The 20,203-nt window shown below is 43.8% G+C and overlaps 1 protein-coding gene across 2 annotated transcripts in view; it reads right to left on the reverse strand.

The window, feature by feature from the left end:
* sp4 (sp4 transcription factor) overlaps positions 1 to 20,203 on the reverse strand; it is a 76,377-nt gene that overhangs the window by 36,797 nt on the left and 19,377 nt on the right. The gene's annotated exons all lie outside the window — the stretch shown is intronic.

Here is a 20,203-nt window from a genome sequence, read left to right on the forward strand (position 1 = left end):
ACTTTTCTAGTATATAACCTTCTATCAAATAATAACTAGCTAATATTTGCTGGAGTGCACCAGATTATCTGGACTTAAATTGAAAGTTTCTTCTCCGTCTTTAGCACAACAATATATTGCTCTATGGATTGAAATAAATCGTATTTCGTATAGTTTACGAAAATATTAAAAAGCACCAGGGTTATCGTGGTTAACTTCTCCAATATTAACCAGGACTTCCTTAGTGCGAGGGGCTTAGACGAAGTAGCACAGTGGCATCACCTATCTTAGTAGCATCTGTATACTTACTAATCCAATTTACCACACCATCATCCAGATCATTGATGTATATGACAAACAACCATGGACCCAACACAGATCCCCGAGGCACCCCACTAGTCACCGGCCTCCAACCGGACAAACAGCTATCCACCATTACTCACTGGCTTCTCCCATTCAGTCACTGTTGAATCCATCTTGCTACTCCACCATTAATACCCAACAATTGAATCTTCTTAACCAACCTTCCATGTGGAACCTTGTCAAAGGCCTTTCTGAAGTCCATATAGACAACATCCACCACTTTACCCTCATCAATTTCCCTAGCAACCTCTTCAAAAAATTCAAGAAGATTAGTCAAACATGACCTTCCAGGCACAAATCCATGTTGACTGTTCCTAATCAGACCCTGTTTATCCAGATGCCTATTTATATTATTTCCAAGTATCCTTACCATTAATTTGCCAACCACTGACGTCAAACTAACAGGTCTATAATTGCTAGGTTTACTCTTAGAACCCTTTTTAAACAATGGAACAACATGCGCAGTACACCAATCCTCCGGCACCATTCCCGTTTCTGATGACATTTGAAATATTTCTGCTATTTCTACACTAACTTCCGGTAGGCGGCGCGACTCTGGTCAGCAGCGGCCTCTGCAGCCCGTCCGCGTTTTTATTATTTTCTGTCTATGTTTCTATGTAGTTTTTGTTATTTTTTGTTGGGGTGTGTGTGTGTGGGGGGGGGGGGGGGGGGTGGGGGGTGGGGTGGGAGGGAGGAGGAAACTTTTAAATCTCTCCCTGCATTGGAGACCCGACCTTTTCTTGTCGGGTCTCCGTTGTCGTTGGGGCTGCAATGAGGTGCGGCCTCCAACAGAAGAAGCCGGGGACTCTGGTGCCGACAACTCGCCGTCACCGTCGTGGAGCTGGCCGAGTCCGGAGCGGGTGGAGCGGTGGTGGAGCGCTGCTGCTGCTGCTGCTGCCCGACCTCCGGAGATTAGGAGGCTGCTATTGCGGGTCTGCGGACGGCGGCACTGGGAGCCCGCGGATCCCTGGAGGGAGACCGCCTTTCAGGGCTCCTGCAACGGCAACTTCTCCCGCCCGAGTTGCGGGGTCGAAGAGCTCCTGGAGCAGGGCCTAACATCACCGCCCCGCGCGGCTTGGAATGGCCGCGGGACTCTGCGAGCGCACGACGGGGGCTCTAACACCAAGACCCGGTGTGCGATCTTGCACCACCCGGCGTGGCTTTAATGGCCGCGGGACAATCGCCATCGCCAGCCGGGGGCTTTGACTTTGACTCTGACATCGGGGGGGGGGGGAGAGTGCAGTGGAGAGATAAGTTTTTTTTTGGCCTTCCATCACAGCAATGTGATGGATGTTTAAGTAAAATGTAAATTATGTTGTGTCTGGGGTCTATTTGTTTGTAATGTATGGCTGCAGAGACGGCATTTCGTTTGGACCTCAAGGGGTCCAAATGACAATTAAATTGACTATTGACTTCCCTCAATGTCCTAGGCAATATCCTGTCAGGACCTGGAGACTTATCCACTTTTATATTTTTCCAAGTGTCAGTACTTCCTCTTCTTTCAATTCAGTTTCCATAGCTACTCTACTTGTTTCCCTTACCTCACATAATTCAATATCCTTCTCCTTGGTGAATAACGAAGAAAATAAATTGTTCAATATCTCCCCCATCTCTTTTGGCTCTGCAGATAGCTGTCCATTCTGACTCTCTAATGGACCAATTTTATCCCTCGTTATCCTTTTGCTATTAATATAGCTGTAGAAACCATTTGGATTTACTTTTACCTTCCTTGCCAAAGCAACCTCATATTTTCTTTTAGCTTTTCTAATTTCTTTCTCAAGATTCTTTTTACATTCTTTATACTCCTCAAGCACCCCATTTACTCCATGCCGCCTTTAATTATTGTAGATCTCTCTCTTTTTCTGAACCAAGTGTCCAATTTCCCTTGAAAACCATGGCTCTTTCCAATTATTCCTTTCAACCGAACAGGGACATAAAGATTCTGTACTTAAAATTTCACCATTAAATGTCCTCCATTTCTCTTCTACATCCTTCCCATAAAACAAAATGTCCCAATTCACTCCTTTTAAATCCTTTCGCATCTCATCAAAGTTAGCCTTTCTCCAATCAAAAATCTCAACCTTTGGTCCAGTTCTGACCTTCTCCATAATTATATTGAAACTACTGGTATTGTGATCACTGGACCCGAAGTGCTCCCCAACACATACCTCCGCCACCTGACCCGTCTCATTTCCTAACAGGAGGTACAGCACTGCCCCTTCTCTAGTAGGTACCTCTATGTATTGCTGCAAAAAACTATCCTGCACTCATTTTACAAACTCCAAACCATCCAGCCCTTTTACAGAATGTGTTTCACAGTCTATGTGTGGAAAATTGAAATCTCCCACAATCACTACTATGTGTTTACTACTAATATCTGCTATCTCCTTACATATTTGCTCTTCCAATTCTCTCTCTCTCAACAGTACCTTTGAACTTGACATTATTTTGACAAGAACATCCTGACAGTGTAGTTTAACACTGTAGTCAAATAAGCTAACAGTGTAGTCAAAGAAACTTACACTGATAAACATTTCCTTATGGCCCATGAAAAGAAAAATATTCGGGTTCTAATAAGCGAGTTCATTATTTCAACTGCGCATGCCCAGATCATAGGTCACTCGAGATAAACATTCTCAGCAGCAGAGCTGCTGCGTGTATACAGATCTGCGTTTCATCCGTAGTCAGGATCGAACCCGGGTCGCCGGTGCTGCAAGTGCTGTTGAATTGCTACTGGAGTTAGTGACACTGTTTCTCCCTTCTCTACTGGTCCATACAGAAATCTCAGCAGTGACAAAAACGTGCGTGAGAGGGCCAATTTCTCAGCATTAATATCGGAGTTTGAGTGGAGGTGATGACATGCCAGATGGTGGGGACTATTCACAGGAAGAGAAAGGCCTTGGGGTACAAACCAGAACCAAGATATTACAAAACATCAAACGCCTTGGTGTGCAGATGTTGATGATGTTACTGTGAAATGCGCCAATTGGTGGTGGTTTATTTTGTGAACTTATGTGGACATAGTGGCGAAGATCTGGCCAATTCCAAGCCCCGGGTTAGACCCTGACAAGGGTCACTGTCTGTGTGGAATTTGCACTTTCTCCCTGTGCAATATAACGTTGGTTTCCTCCACATTCCAAAGATGTGCGGGTACAAACGGGTGATCGGAGTGGACTTGATGGGATAAAGTGCCTGTTTCCGTACAGTGTCCCTCAACCAAATTAATATAACGGTAAAGGTAAGTCATCGGAGGACGGAGGGAGGGTGGACACGGGAACAGGTGGGGCTGAAGGGAGGAAGGAAAGTCGACTGGGATCGAAAAGAACTAGGGGGCTTAGGTGGGAGGGGAAAGATTTAATAAGAACCTCAGGTTCAACTTTTTTCACATTGGGGAAGTTACGAAGGCAGGTATAATAACATTTTGTAAGACATTTGGACATGTGCATGGATAGGAACCCTCTTGTCCATCCTCTCTCTCGGTCCATCCTCTCTCTCTCTCTCCCTCCTATTCCCCACTGTCCCAACAGCCTGGGTGTATGGGTTCCATTCTCACTCGGGCAACCCTCCCCGATTATACAGGGTTATTATACAGAGGTGAACCACGCACCCCTCTTCTGCATAACCCCAGATTTGAGGCAGATTTGTGAGGGGAGTCTCACTGCCGTCCCCGGCCCCTCCCGAGTGTCCCATCCCTGATGGGGGCGGCCGGAGATGTCCGGGGTGATGGGACACCGACCCAGAGCAGTGGCGGTCCCAGGCTTACAGCCAGCGTGGAGAAGAAGCACTAACTCCAGCTCAACTCTGCTCTAACTCCCGAGGAATCAGTTCCCCTACAGGCAGGGACAGTCAACTGCACCTCTTGCCTTATTCAGTGGCTGTCAGTTAACCCCATTGGAGAGAGAGAATGTCCTCCAACGCTGCCGGGAGAGGGTCTGTGGAATTCCAGAGGGTGGGTTTGTAAAGTGAGATAGAAATAAGATAGAATTAATGTTCATAAAAGAGTGACAGCTGTTCGCTATTGAGTTGACAGAATTCTAGATTAATTCATTGGTAGAATACTTAACAATTTATACACAGTTCATACAGCCAGCGTTTCATTCGTTTTTTCACCAATGACCTTTGACAAAACCCATGATTCCTTGCGTTATTTGGAATACCGATCGCGTTTATTGTGCAGAATGAAGTGCCAATGCAGCCGAACTGGCATTTACTTAGCTGCAAAAGATCATGAAAACTGACAAATTTGAACATACAAAACTGCAAACATGCTGAAAGTGAATAGTCATTCAGATCTCCCAAACAATGATACAACTCAGCAACTCACGATGAAGGAGTTCTGAAATACAGGTTAGAATCACAACCAGAAATATGCAGATGCTCAGCAACAACTGTGGAAAGAAAAAAACGAAGTGAAATTTCAAGTCAAAGACCCTTCATCAGACCTTTCAAAATGAGACAGTATGTTTCAGTTGTTTTTCTTTCCACAGATGCTGCTTGGCCTGCTGAGTGCATTTTTAACTTGGATTTTAGATATTTTCAGGATACAAGGCTCGTCAGCCTTTCTCAGCTGTAGATAGAAAAGATTTATGTCCACTTCTAAATTTATGAAAGGTTCTGATAAAAGTAAATAAGACATACCAGGAAAAGAAAGAGTAGACCTTTGGTGAAAGACCAAAGGAAAAGATCTCCTTCAAGTCACCTTGGGTTGAATGTCGATTTTACTTAATGCTTTCTATGTACTCTCCTACCTAGTCTCACAATCTCCTGCGAATGGATAAACTATGTAAACTGAGTGAAAATTAACAAATTCCTTCCTTCCGAAGGCAGTCAAAATAACATTTCAGATCACTGCAGAAACTTCAGAAAACATAAAAATAAAGAAATACACAAAACAAGATTAACACTTAAACCAAATGCAAACTTCCATATTTTCTTGCTTTGTGTATACAGATATTCAGATTTAAAATAAGCCTTGGAAATGGCGATTGATTTGATTCCTTATAAAATCAAAGAATAATCTATCATGTAGAATAATTAAATTGATTTAATTTAATGTGACAATTCCACTTGCAATTTAATTCCCCTTTTAAAAATCCCTCTAAATCACAGCTGAATAATTTTGGTTTGGTATAGTAGATTACAATTCAGTTGCATGGAAACATATTAGACAATAGACAATAGATAATAGGTGCAGGAGTAGGCTAGCACCGCCATTCAATATGATCATGGCTGATCATCCCCAATCAGTACCCCGTTCCTGCCTTCTCCCCATATCCCCTGACTCCACTATTTTTAAGAGCCCCATCTAGCTCTCTCTTGAAAGCATCCAGAGAACCTGCCTCCACCGCCCTCTGAGGCAGAGAATTCCACAGACTCATCACTCTCTGTGAGAAAAAGTGTTTCCTCGTCTCCGTTCTAAATGGCTTACTCCTTATTCTTAAACTGTGGCCCTTGGTTCTGGACTCACCCAACATCGGGAACATGTTTCCTGCCTCTAACGTGTCCAAACCCTTAACAATCTTATACGTTTCAATGAGATCCCCTCTCATTCTTCTAAACTCCAGAGTGTACAAGCCCAGCTGCTCCATTCTCTCAGCATATGACAATCCCGCCATCCCGGGAATTAACATTGTAAACCTACGCTGCTGCACTCCCTCAATAGCAAGAATGTCCTTCCTCAAATTAGCGGACCATAACTACACACAATACTTCAGATGTGGTCTCATTAGGGCTCTGTACAACTGCAGAAGGACCTCTTTGCTCCTATATACGATTCCTCTCGTAATAAATTGAGAGGGGATCTTATAGAAACTTACAAAATTCTTAAGGGGTTGGACAGGCTAGATGCAGGAAGATTGTTCCCGATGTTAGGGAAGTCCAGGACAAGGGGTCACAGCTTAAGGATAAGGGGGAAATCCTTTAAAACCGAGATGAGAAGAACTTTTTTCACACAGAGAGTGGTGAATCTCTGGAACTCTCTGCCACAGAGGGTAGTTGAGGCCAGTTCATTGGCTATATTTAAGAGGGAGTTAGATGTGGCCCTTGTGACTAAGGGGATCAGGGGGTATGGAGAGAAGGCAGGTACGGGATACTGAGTTGGATGATCAGCCATGATATTGAATGGCGGTGCAGGCTCGAAGGGCCGAATGGCCTACTCCTGCACCTAATTTCTATGTTTCTAAAGGCCAATGCAATTCGCTTTCTTCACTGCCTGCTGTACCTGCATGCTTACTTTCATAAACTGACGAACAAGGACCCCCAGATCCCGTTGTACTTTCCCTTTTCCCAACTTGACGCCATTTATATAGTAATCTGCCTTCCTGTTTTTGCTACCAAAGTGGATAACCTCACCTTTATCCGCATTAAACTTCATCTGCCATGCATCTGCCCACTCCCCCAACCTGTCCAAATCACCCTGCATTCTCATAGCATCCTCCTCACAGTTCATACTGCCACCCAGCTTTGTGTTATCTGCAAATTTGCTAATGTTACTTTGAATCCCTACATCCAAATCATTGATGTATATTGTAAATAGCTGCGGTCCCAGCACCGAGCCTTGTGGTACTCCACTAGTCACTGCCTGCCATTCTGAAAAGGACCCGTTAATCCCTACTCTTTGTTTCCTGTCTGCCAACCACTTTTCTATCCATGTCAGCACTACCCCCAATACCATGTGCCCTAATTTTGCCCACTAATCTCCTATGTGGGACCTTATCAAATGCTTTCTGAAAGTCCAGGTACACTACATCCACTGGCTCTCCCTTGTCCATTCTCCTAGTTACATCTTCAAAAAATTCCAGAAGATTAGTCAAGCATGATTTCCCCTTTGTAAATCCATGCTGACTCAGACCGATCCTGTTACTGCTTTCCAAATGTGCCGCTATTTCATCTTTTATAATTGACTCCAGCAACTTCCCCACAACCGATGTCAGGCTAGCTGGTCTATAATTCCCTATTTTCTTTCTCCCGTCTTTCTTAAAAAGTGGGATAACATTAGCTACCCTCCAATCAACAGGAACTAAACCCGAGTCTATAGAATCTATAGAAAATTATCACCAATGCATTCACGATTTCTAGAGCCACTTCCTTAAGTACCCTGGGATGCAGACCATCAGGCCCTGGAGATTTATCAGCCTTCAGTCCCATCAGTCTATCCAACACCATCAAAGTATCAAAGGTCAAAGGTTTTTTATTAGTCACATTCACATACACCCAGGTGTAGTGAAGTGAAATGCGTTTTGCCATTTTGCAGCACACAAAAAAAAGAATACAGACATAACACCAATGAGAGTCTTAAACGCATAGAACATTCCCCCACAATGGCTCCCACCATGAGGGAAGGCACAAAGTCCAGTCCCCAACCCCAGTTCACCCATAGCCGGGCCCATTGAGGCCTCCACGGTTGCCTCTACGGAGGCCCGATGTTCCAGGCCGTTCTCGCCGGGTGATGTTGCTCCGGCATCGGGAGAGTCCTCCCAGCGGACTGGGAACCCTGGAAAGGCTGCTTCCGCACTGGAGGCCGCGGCTTCCGAAGCCAACAAGGCCGCGCCGGTTGGAGCTCCACAACTGGCAATCTCATCTAGAGACCCCAGGCTCCCGATGTTAAGTTCGGCGCCGCTGCCCGCAGCTGGTCACTCCAAAGTCCCGCAGCTCCGCGATGTTTTACCCGGCGGTCTCAGCTCACCGGAGCTCCAGCGCGGCGACCCAGGCAAGGCCACACCCGCTCCACGATAGCGCTCCAGCGCTGTGCCGCCGCCAAAGCCGAGGTTCTGGGCGGTCCCCGACAGGAAACGCTGCTCCAGGCCCGCTGGTAGGCCGCGAGGACTGGTCGAAGCTGCAGCCCGGAGAAAAGCCGCCTCTCCAACCTAGGGACCCTGAAAGGTAGTTTCCCCCCCCCCCCCCCCCCCCCCCACATAAAAAAAGTCTAGGCCTCCAAACAAAACACTTAACTAACTAAAATAAAAAATAAAAGATGAAGAGACAGACAGCTGCTGGCTGGGCAGCCGTGCACAGGACAGCGCCCCCTACTTGGGAAGCCTGTCTTTTTGATAGGAGGTATACCCTTGAATATTCAGTTCCCAGCACCATTTCCTGCTTAATGTGGATTTCCTTCAGTTCCTCCGTCACCCCAGATCCTCTGGCCACTACTATATCAGGAAGATTGTTTGTGTCCTCCTCAGTGAAGACAGATCCAAAGTACCTGTTCAACTCATCTGCCATTTCCTTGTTACCCATAATAAATCCACCTTTTTCAGTCTTCAAGGGTCCAACTTTGATCTTAACTATATTTTTCCTCTTCACATACCTAAAGAAGCTTTTACTATCCTGCTTTATATGCTTGGCTTGCTTACCTTCGTACCTCATCTTTTTTCCCCGTATTGTCTTCTTGGTTATCTTCTGTTGTTCTTTAAACATTACCGAGTCCTATTGCTTCCCGCTCATCTTTGCTACGTTGTACTTCGTTTTAATTTTTATACTGTCCCCGACGTCCCTTGTCGGCCATGGTCGCCCCTTTCTCCCCTTGGAATCTTTCTTCTTCCTAGGAATAAACTGATCCTGCACTTTCTGTATTATTCCTGGAAATACCTGCCATTTTTGTATCTTTCCAGTCAACTTTGGCCAGCTCCTCCTTCATGGCCCCATAGCCCTCTTTATTCAACTGTAACACTGACACCTCTGATCTACCCTTCTCCCTCTACAATTGTAGATTAAACCTGACCATGTCACTACCTCCTAATGGATCATTAACCTCGAGGTCCTTTATCAAATTCAGTTCATTACATAACACTAAATCCAGAATTGCCTTCTCCCTGGTAGGCTCCAATACAAGCTGTTCTAAGAATCTATCACAAAGGTACTCTACCAAGTCCCTTTCTTGGGGTCCAGTACCAACCTGATTTTCCCAGTTTACCTGCATGTTGAAATCTCCCATAATAACCACAGCATTACCTTCGCTACATGCCAATTTTAATTCCTGATTCAATGCGCCCTATGTCCAGGCTACTGTTTGGGGGCCTGTAGATTAGTGCCATTGGGGTCTTTTTACCCTTACAATTCCTTAGTTCTATCCACATCTACTGTTTCAATGTCACCCCTTGCAAGGGACTGAATTTCATTCCTCACCAACAGAGCAACCCCACCCCCTCTGCCCACCTGTCTGTCTTTTCAATAGGAGGTATACCCTTGAATATTCAGTTCCCAGCCCTGGCCCTCTTGCAGCCATGTCTCAGTAATTCCCACAACATCATAGTTGCCAGTTTCTAACTGAGCCTCAAGCTCGTCCACTTTATTCCTTATACTTTGTGCATTCATATACAGCACTTTGACCTCCGTATTCACTTCCCCCCTCGCACCATTCGCAATTGGCCCTGACCTTACTCTGTTGTCCTTTCTCAAGCTTTCCTTCCCATTAATTCGAGAATCTTTTGTAATTTTTCCTGTAGCCACTTCCCCTTCAACAATCTTTATACTCCCAATTTGTCAATCCCTTCCCCCCACTATTTAGTTTAAACCCACACGTGTAGCCCTTGCAAACCTGCAACTGTGGAGGGCTTGGGGAGGCCCTGACCACGAGGAACAGTGGAGGAAGAGACTGACTTTGGTGCCTTCCCACACAGTGGGAAACTTTGATTCTGCTGTGTGGGGATGTTTTATGTTAAATTCTATAGTGTGTGTTCTTTATACCCTTTCTGGCTTAATCCCTCCCTTCACCACCTCCTGTTTAAATTCCAGTTGGAATATTTTGGAGGACCCAAGAACCAAGAACCTGCCTGCCAGAATGTCGGTCCCCCTCCAGTTAAGGTGTAACCCGTCCCTTTTGTACAGGTCACCCCTAATCCAGAAGAGATCCCAGTGGTCTATAAATCTAAATCCTTGCTCCCTGCTCCAGCCCCTCAGCCACACATTCAGATCCCCTATCTCCCTGTTCCTGTCCTCACTAGCACGAGGTACTGGAAGCAATCCAGAGATAACCACCCTATAAGTCAGGCATTTCAGTCTTCTTCCCAACTCTCTGAACTCATGTTGGAGAACCTCCTTCCTCTTCTTCCCGATGTCATTTGTGCCTACGTGCCAACTACTGCCGGCTGTTCACCTTCTGTCTCGAGGACGTTCTGGATTCGGCTCGTGATATCCTGAACCCTGGCACCAGACCATCCTCTCATCTCGTCTGCCGCCAGAATCTCCTGCCCGCTTCTCGGACAATGGAGTCGCCCAACACTAAGACTCTGCCCGATGTCGGTCTCGCCGGTCGAGTCCCATCTCTGGGATTGGAGCCACCGACGTGTCCGCCGCTCGTACTGGAAACGTCTTCTCCCCGTACAGTTACCAAGAGGGCGTACCTGGTTTCATCAGGCACAGCCACTTGGGTCTTCTGCACTCCATGATTTCCACCCTTTTTCTCCGTCACACACCTTGGTTCCTCCCGTATCCTCAGTGTGACTACCTCACTGTAGGTCCTGTCCAGGAAACTCTTATTTTCCCGGATGGCCCTGAGGTCATCCAGCCGCTGCTCCAGTGCCCCAACACGGTCCTTTAGGAGCTGAAGCTGGACGCACTTACTGCAGTTGTAGCAGCCAGAGGCTCCATTCGTGTCCCTGGGCTCCCACATTCTGCAAGCCTCACACTGTCTCATCTGCCCCGACATGTGTTCACCACGTTCCGTTCTCTCGAGCTTTATGCATAGCCTCCTCTCCTCAGCGTCCTCGCCGAAGACGCTCGAGCCAAAGACACACTTTACTCACAAGGCCGCCCCCTCACTGCCGCTCCTTAAGAGCCGTCTTGCTTATATTGACTGGTAAATTGCCTAATTTACAAACCAAATTCCTCAGTTTTAAACTGTTTTTCCCCTCTGGTTCACTTCTACCTCTCCTGCCACTCGGGCTACAGCCAATCAGTGCTTTTTCCTGCTCTTTGCTACTGTTTCTTCAAAATCCACGGAAGTTCTGAGTGAGCACAATTAGTTTTGTTAACATTTTCATTTGATGACAATATCTATGAGTATTCAAAAATATCTTAACAAAATCAAAATTAGACAAGTTTAATGAATGAACTAGGGAATGAACTAGGGACAAACAATGATAGAAAAGCAACATTTTAAAAAGTAAATTTCCACAAGCTGTCAATTCACTGAGGACTGAGGTGAGATTAAATAGTATATCATTTTGGCGTCATATCATTATTACAGTTATTGAGGAGGCTTTTTCCAAACAAAAAAATCTGCTATTTTGTTACCCGATTGCAAAACTCATAATATCCGTAGAGGCACAATAAATAAAACAAGTGATCTACATTTTCCAGGGATTTGAATGGAGATTGATTAGATGCCTACGGAAACAATTATGAGCAACAAGTAGTCTGATCAATGCCATATCTAAAAAGCATACAAATAATGCTGAAAAAGTAATTTGAGGAAATATGAATATGGTTTGCATGCCTTCATTGGATGGGCATCGAGTTTAAGAGTCAGGAAGTCATGCTGCACTGTTCTGGGCCTGTCCCACAGGCAACTTTTTTGGCGAGTGCAGGAGACTGCACTCGCCACATGTTCGCTGGTGGTCTCTGGTGAGTCTCCTTCATGGTCGCGAGGAGTTCTTGCATTCTGGGAACTAGTTGCGGCGTCAGTATGGTCGCCGCAAAATTTTCAACATGTTGAAATATTTTCTGTGACCAAATATTGGTCGCCATGGAGATAATCGATAATCCTGTAGTCGTAGATGCAGTTGTAGTGGGGTCGCCATGTAGTTGTAGGTAGTCGAGGCAGTCGTAGGTAGTTTTAGTTAATCACCTTTGCTTTCATAGGGAAAAAAAAAACGCAAGCAGGAGTTTTCAGAACCAAGGATAACCGACCGGTAACGTTAAATGTCCGCCGAACTTCACAGCTGTGTATCTCTGTCTTATTGTCTGAAGAAGGGTTTCGGCCCGAAACATTGCCTATTTCCTTCACTCCATAGATGCTGCCTCACCCACTGAGTTTCTCCAGCTTATTTGTCTACCCAGGCTTGTTAAAAGTTGTTTCCACTCCTTCTCCCCATCTCTTTTAAATGATTTACCGTACATTATGCTAGCCCAGGGCTCGAAATTAGCGGTTGCCCGGGTGCCACTGACCACTCAAAGTGCCGCCGGGCAACCGACTGCACTAAGATGGAGAGTGACATGGTTAATTCAGAGACAAGGGTCCTGAACTGAAAGAAAGGTGATTTTGATGATACGAGACATGAATTGGCTAGGATAGACTGGCAAATGACACTTAAAGGGTTGATGGTGGATAAGCAATGGCAAAGATTTAAAGTTCACATGGAAGAATTACAACAATTGTTCATCCCTTGTCTGACTTAAAAATAACATGGGGAAGCAGTTCAACTGTGGTTAACTAGGGAAATTGAGGATAGTGTTAAATCAGAGGAAGAAGCATATAAATTGCCCAGAGGAAGCAGCAAACCGGAGGACTAGGAGGACTTTAGAATTCAACACAAGGGGGTTAATTAAGAGGGGGAAAATAGAGCATGAAAGAAAGCTTGCAGGGAATATAAAAACTGACTATAAATGTTTATGTAGAAATGTGAAGAGGAAATGATTAGTGAAAACAAATGTAGGCCCCTTACAGTCAGAAACAGGTGAATTTATAATGGGAAACAAGGAAATGGCAGACCAGTTACTTTGGGGTTGTCTTCACTAAAGAAGATACAAGCAATATCCCAGAAATACTAGGGGACTGAGGATCAAATGGGAGGAACTGAGGGGAATCCACATTAGTCAGAAACTGGTGTCAGGTAAACTGTTGGGACTGAAAGCAGATAAATCCCCAGGGCCTAATGGATTGGATGCCAGAGTACTCAAGGAAGTGGCCATAGAAATCGTGGATGCATTGGTTATCATTTTCCAATGTTCTATAGACTCTGGATCAGTTCCTGTGGATTGGAGGATAGCCAATGTAACCCCACTTTTTAAAGAAAGGAGGGAGAGAAAAAAAAAAAAAACAGGAAATTATAGACCAGTTTGCCTCACATCGGTAGTGGGGAAGATGCTCGTCGAGCATTTGGAAAGCAGTGACAGGATCGGTCAAAGTCAGCATGGATTTATGAAGCGGAAAACATGCTTAGTTAACCTTCTGGAATTTTTTAAGGATGTAACAAGTAGAATGGATAAGGGAGACCCAGTGGCTGTGATATCTGGATTTCCAAAAACCTTTTGACAAGGTCCCACACAAGAGATTACAGTGCAACATTAGAGCAGGATAGGATATTAGGGTAGGATATTGACATCGATAGAGAACTGGCTGGCAGACAGAAAGCAAAGAGTAGAAATTAACAGTTCCTTTTCAGAATGGCAGGCAGTGACTAGTGGGGTGCAGCAAGGCTCAGTGGTGGGATCAGTTATTTACAATATATATATTAATGATTTAGACAAAGGACAAAGTGTCTCCGAGATTGCAGATGACACAAAGCTGGGTGGCAGTGTGAGCTGGGAGGAGGATGCTACGAGGCTGCAGGGCGACTTGGATAGTTTGGGTGAGTGGGCAGATGCAGTATAATGTGGATAAATGTGAGGTTATCCACTTTGGTGGCAAGAACAAGGCGGCAGATTGTTATCCGAATTGTGCCAGATTAGGAAAAGGGGAGGTGCAACAAGACCTGGGTGTCCTTGTACATCAGCCACTGAATGCAAGCATGCAGGTACAGCAGGCTGTGAAGAAAGCAAATATAATTTTGGCCTTCAGATCAAGAGGATTTGCGTTTAGGAGCAAGGAGGTCCTACTGCAGTTGTACAGGGCCTTGGTGAGACCACACCTGGAGTATTGTGTGCAGTTTTCAACTCCTAATTTGAAGGACATTCTTTCTATTGAGGGAGTGCAGCATAGGTTCACCAGGTTGACTGACCATGTTGACTGGTTGCATCGTGGCTTGGTTCGGCAACCTGAGCGTCCAGGAGCAGAGAAGGATGCAGAAAGTTGTAACCACTGCCCAGTCCATCATCGGCTCTGACCTCCCCACCATCATAGAAACATAGAAATTAGGTGCAGGAGTAGGCCATTCGGCCCTTCGAGCCTGCACCGCCATTCAATATGATCATGGCTGATCATCCAACTCAGTATCCCGTACCTGCCTTCTCTCCATACCCCCTAATCCCTTTAGCCACAAGGGCCACATCTAACTCCCTCTTAAATATTGCCAATGAACTGGCCTCAACTACCTTCTGCGGCAGAGAATTCCAGAGATTCACCACTGTCTGTGTGAAAAATGTTTTTCTCATCTCGGTCCTAAAAGATTTCCCCCTTATTGTTAAACCGTGACCCCTTGTTCAGGAAGGGATCTATCACAGTCGCTGCCACAAAAAGGCAACCAACATCATTAAGGACCCACACCATCCTGGCCATGCACTCATCTCTTCGCTACCACCGGGCAGAAGGTATAGAAGCCAGAAATCTGTTACATCCAGGTTCAGAAGCAGCTGCTTCCCCACAGACTCTGAACTGTAACAGCCTATTTCACTTTATCTGCTTATTTATGTGTATATTGAACTGAACTGTTCTGTATTTTTGCTTACAATATTCTGTTGTGTTGCAGCAAGCAAGAATTTCATCGTCCTATCTGGGACACATGACAAACTCTCTTGACGAGGTTAATTCCTGGGATGGCGGGACTGACATACGATGAAAGAATGGGTCGACTGGGTTTATATTCATTGGAATTTAGAAGGATGAGGGGGATCTTATAAAAACGTGTAAAATTCTTAAGGGCATTAACAGCTAGATGCAGAAAAAATGTTCCCTAGCCCAATGCGCCACCTTGGTCGGCATGGTCAAAGTGGGCCTTTCCTATTCTAGCTGGACTGTTCAATGTCTCCACGACTTACTCAAAAAACAATGGCTTGGATAGTTCAAGTCAACACAGTACTTGTGTCCCTGTAGAGCAATAAGCTTGTTATAATACATGCAAAATATTCCATTAATCTGTTTCATGCTCTGCGGTGCTGTCAGACAATTTATTTTCCTCCTCATCTGTATAATGACTGCTGACCCAACAACATTATAAACATCTCTCCATTTCTTAATCAAAGCTATACATTTTGATAGGAAATTATAGCTATCCCTCATCTCCTCTACCTTTCTCTCCTCTTCTTCCTCCCCCCCCCCCCCAGCATCTTTAGTTCCTTGATGCTACATGAAAATCTAAATTTGCCAGGTTAAAAAAAAAGTATGGATCCCCTTTCAGATTCTTAATATGCCAACGTACTATACCGAGAAATAATTTCTTGAAATTTGTTGCATTGTGATAAATATGGCAGCCAGTTGTTGCAAAGCAAGTTCAAATCATATCAGTATTTCAGGGGTCGGCAGCCTTGTTCTGCATCGGGGTCAGGACCCATGTCTGTGAGCGGATGGCTGGTCGCATCTATCGCCATAGTGTGACACTTGGTGTTGTTTTTGCATTAGTTTTCGCGTGTTTTTCAATTTGTTTTCTGCAGTTCCTAGGTCCCTCGCGTGCCCAGAGACTGGCTGCAGTTCCCAGATAAGCTCGCCTGCCCCGGGACTGGCTGTAGCGCCCAGGTCGGCTCGCCCAAAGATCATAGAGCGGAGCAAGATAGACCACTCCTGCAAAATCCAATGGACTGATGTGTAGTACACTACGGAGCGTAACTTCCTTCATTTCAGTAAGCCCAAACCGACTTCAGTTATGCCTCTCGCAGTGCAATCAGCGTTGTGGGGGAACAGTTTGTGTGTTTTTAAATGTTCTTACAAAACTCGATTCAAACACAGGACATGAGCCATTTAAAAAGAACATTTTAAACATTTAAAAACACACAAACTGTTCCCCCGCAACACTGATTACAGCAAGTTTAATACAAAAATCAATTCAAACACAGTGCACGAGCCATTAAAAGGAAAATAAAAAATATTTAATAAATACATTAAATATTATTATATTATATTTATTTTTATATTCAAATATAAATATAAATAAATATAAATATGACTTTGGTCAGAAGTGAAGAACCTTAACAGCACAGTCAGTTAGTTAGTTTCTGACTGAAGCAAAGACCAAGATGACATTGCAACCCAATAAAAAGAATTATACGCTCGCAATGATATATGCTCGGTTTTATTTTATAATATCTATTATATCTTCGCTAAACTATGCTACTTGTTTGACGAATGCTATGGATGTATCCATCCAGCACGATCTCGCATTTAATTTAGGTCTCGGCTCTAATACAATAGTGATGATTATAAAAATCTAGAAAACGTTACACATAATGAAAGGGTCGCTCAGAATTGTCACAAATTATCAACATCGCCTCGCCTGATGAACATAATAGTAGCAATTCCAAGGAAGATTAGATAAAATCATATCAGCAATTACAGTAACAAGAATTAAAATTATTGATAACTTTATTATGTTTGCTCAGCATTGGGCCCCTCTTTCCGCAGGTATACATTATCAGAAGTACAAAGTGGTTCAATAAATGCAACAAGCGTTTTGTTTTACAGGATGCAAGCTGCTTAACATTCTTGCGTGATTAAATAATGTATTTTCAATTTCATTTATCTTGTCAACGTTGCGTTAAAAATTTTTTTAAAGATTTTTTTTTTAAAATCATACGTTGATGTTTCTCTTATGGCTAATCCCAATTCCTGAAATTAACATATTTTTAATTTTAAGAAGATTCAACAAGAGTGCACATCATTTAGTCTTCACTTCTATTTAAAACATTGCTTTATATTTGGATACATCATAATCACACGGGTTGATTTGCACAAGACTTGATTCCATTTCATATGTCATGGGTTTTTTTTTTGTTAAATTTCAGTAGCCCACAACTTGAACACATTTTAAAGTCATTTTGCAGCCACGATTCACATCAGGTTACATTTCTGAGGTGACGATTGGTGGAAATTAGGAAGAGAATAAATTAAATCATGATGAATTAGAAATCGCGGCAACCCAACACGCGTTATTGATTGGAAATATAATATTGATATATTTCTGGGAAACTCGGAGTTAACCTGCCATAGCTTGAATGATTGTATAAATTTGTTTCTGGGTCAAGACTAAAATACATACCCTCCTGCCCTTTTGCAGATTGTAATAATGGTACTGATGTCGTAAAATTAGTTGCATAATAAAACGCATGGATGTGGCGTTTAGATTGGATCCTTGCTCCAATTAATAGTTCAATGCGAACAAGTGCATGATGGATATTACCAAACTTTCACCCACATAAACAACTCTAATGGATAATTTCACTTGCACCACGAAATCCAAGGAATTAACCTATTTTATCTTGTACATCGCAGGTGAATTATGGAATATTTCACGTTTTCTAAGGGATTATATGCAGGTGACAACAAGTTTCTGCATCACCACTTCACTGACATATTAACAAATGTGCACATTACCCGGGAGGTCACAATCAAATATGCCTGCAGTTCAAAACAAAGAACCTGAAGACTGGTCGGGTTGCCTACATTGGCGATTCGAACAGTACGCTCCGCTTGTAGATGTGGACGCCGCCATGACAGATTACCCCTCGGCTATTACGGCTTTTTCGCGGAGCGGACCATCTTGCTCCGCTCTATGATCTTTGGGCTTGCCTGCCCCGGGACTAGTTGTAGCGCCAGGTCACATGCGTGCCCCGGGACTGGTTGCAGTTCCCAGGTCGCCTGCGTGCCACAGGACTGGTTGCAGTTCACAGGTTGGCTTGGTTACCCCAGGTTTGGCTGTACAGCCCAGGTCGCCTGCGTGCCCCGGGACTGGCTGCAGCGTCCAGGTCAGCTAACCAGCTCTGGGACTGGCTGCAGCGTCCAGGTCAGCTAACCTGCTCTCGGACTGGCTGTAACACCCAGGTCGGCTCGCCTGCCCCGGGACTGGCTGTAGCGCCCAGGTCGCCTGCGTGCCCCGGGACTGGCTGCAGTTCCCAGGTCGTGAAAACTAATTGGAAAAAAAAAAACCACCTGAGGGCCGGATGATTTCGGGTTACGGGCCGTAGGATGCCGACCCCTGCAGTAATTCCTTCTGACTGAGAGAAAAATTTACAGCTATTAGTTAAATTTCTGAAATGCTTGCAAAAAATAAAATATCAAAACATTTATATGAATGACATTTTCAATATTAAGGAGGTAGCTTCTATCAAATTTGATGAAGGTGCAATTGTGCCAATGTTTATGAGAAGATGGTCTCCTAATTCAACCAACACACAGCTGATTATTAGAGCCATGATACCCAAATGTTTAGAGAATAAATATCACCTACTTGTAGCTGGATAGATGATTTGGGCAGAATTTGTTAGTCTTCCCCATGTATTATTTGTTCTTGGAAGGATTAGTGATTTAGATGACAGGAATATTTACCAATAAACAACTCCTTGAACCTTTCAAGGAGCAAATTTACCACCCTTTTATGACTGCAGACCCACAAAGTGATTGACTTTTAAATGCTTCCTCAGTTCAGGTGCAATCAGTGATGAATAATAAATGTCTGCTTTAATAATTATGTCTATATTTCATGAAGAGGAGAAAAAAAAATCTACAATTCATTTGACTTAGCAGGAACAACTGAAAGTACTAGGGAAATGTACTGGTAATTAGTTCAATGTACTCAATTCTTAGTTTCAGCGTGCGGTGATGGAATAACAACATCAACAGAACCTCCTTAACCATCAGATTGCTATTTTTGCATCGGGAACATTCCATCCCCCACACCGCCCAACCAGTCACCCCACCACCAAAGAAAGGGCACAATGATGAGTTTTACATAGATTCCCCTTGCTGATTGCTCCCCTACTCTCCAAGTCTGCATGTTGATAGAGAATATGTTAGGCAGCAACTTTTTCAACAAAGACACTTATCCTTTTGATGAGGTCCTGTATGCTAGTGATAGGTGGGAAACTTTACCTCATCTATGTTGCCAAACTTAAGCGACTGTCAAAAAAAAAAAAATCATGATTTGAAAATTTACAAATGTCCATGATACATGAATGTTCATAAATAAAATTGACCATATTAAAATAATTAAATGCATTTAATTTACTTCAATTAAAAAAAAAATTAAAAAAAATCTGGAAGCTACCTTTATTATTTGCAACAGTTCTTGCCCATTGAAATGAAGGTTGAACAGACAGACCTGCAAGCTGAGAGATAATGGAGTCAGCACTGCAGCACACACTATGACAAGTACAATGCTGCAGTAGAGTCGGAGAGATCCAGAGTTGACGTTTAATATTTCATGAGATGACCCCAGATGTCCAGACAATTCCGGAGGGAAAGACAGGATTCCAACAGTCCATGGGTATAATAATAAATAACTTCATAAATACAAATAATGCTGAGAATAAATGTATAAGGGCAGATGACACAACACCATCCCTCCATCCAACTTCTTGGTTCAAGCTCAATGCAAGTACAATATCAAATCAAATCCAGTGCTTTGTATAAAAGACAAATGTGATAAATAAATATTTTTTAAAGTTATAATGAGATATATGAAAATGATACTATCAACTGATGTCCTGTGGTCCAGAATAATTACAATGGAACTGCATAGTCAAGAATTGATTATGGTCAGGATTGAATATATCTTTAACCAGCAGAAGAGAACCTTCAGCTTTTGTAGTCAATGGTTTATGTTGCCTTGAATTTCCATGCATGCATGGTGAATCACCATAGAGACAAGTTGGAGCTCAATTGCTGGTGCATCTGTCCTTTCACTGCTGCGGGATTGGCTAGCACAAGCAGTGCAACTCCATTCATGTGAATGGTTTGCCAACTCTGGAAAGAAAATGTAAATGGAAGGAAGTGGTTCACTTTGTTTTAAGGTGTTTTTAGATTGGGCCATTTAAAAATACTTAAGCCTACTGAATAATT

The sequence above is a fragment of the Leucoraja erinacea genome, chromosome 2 (assembly GCF_028641065.1).
Source record: "Leucoraja erinacea ecotype New England chromosome 2, Leri_hhj_1, whole genome shotgun sequence".
NCBI lineage: Eukaryota > Metazoa > Chordata > Chondrichthyes > Rajiformes > Rajidae > Leucoraja > Leucoraja erinaceus.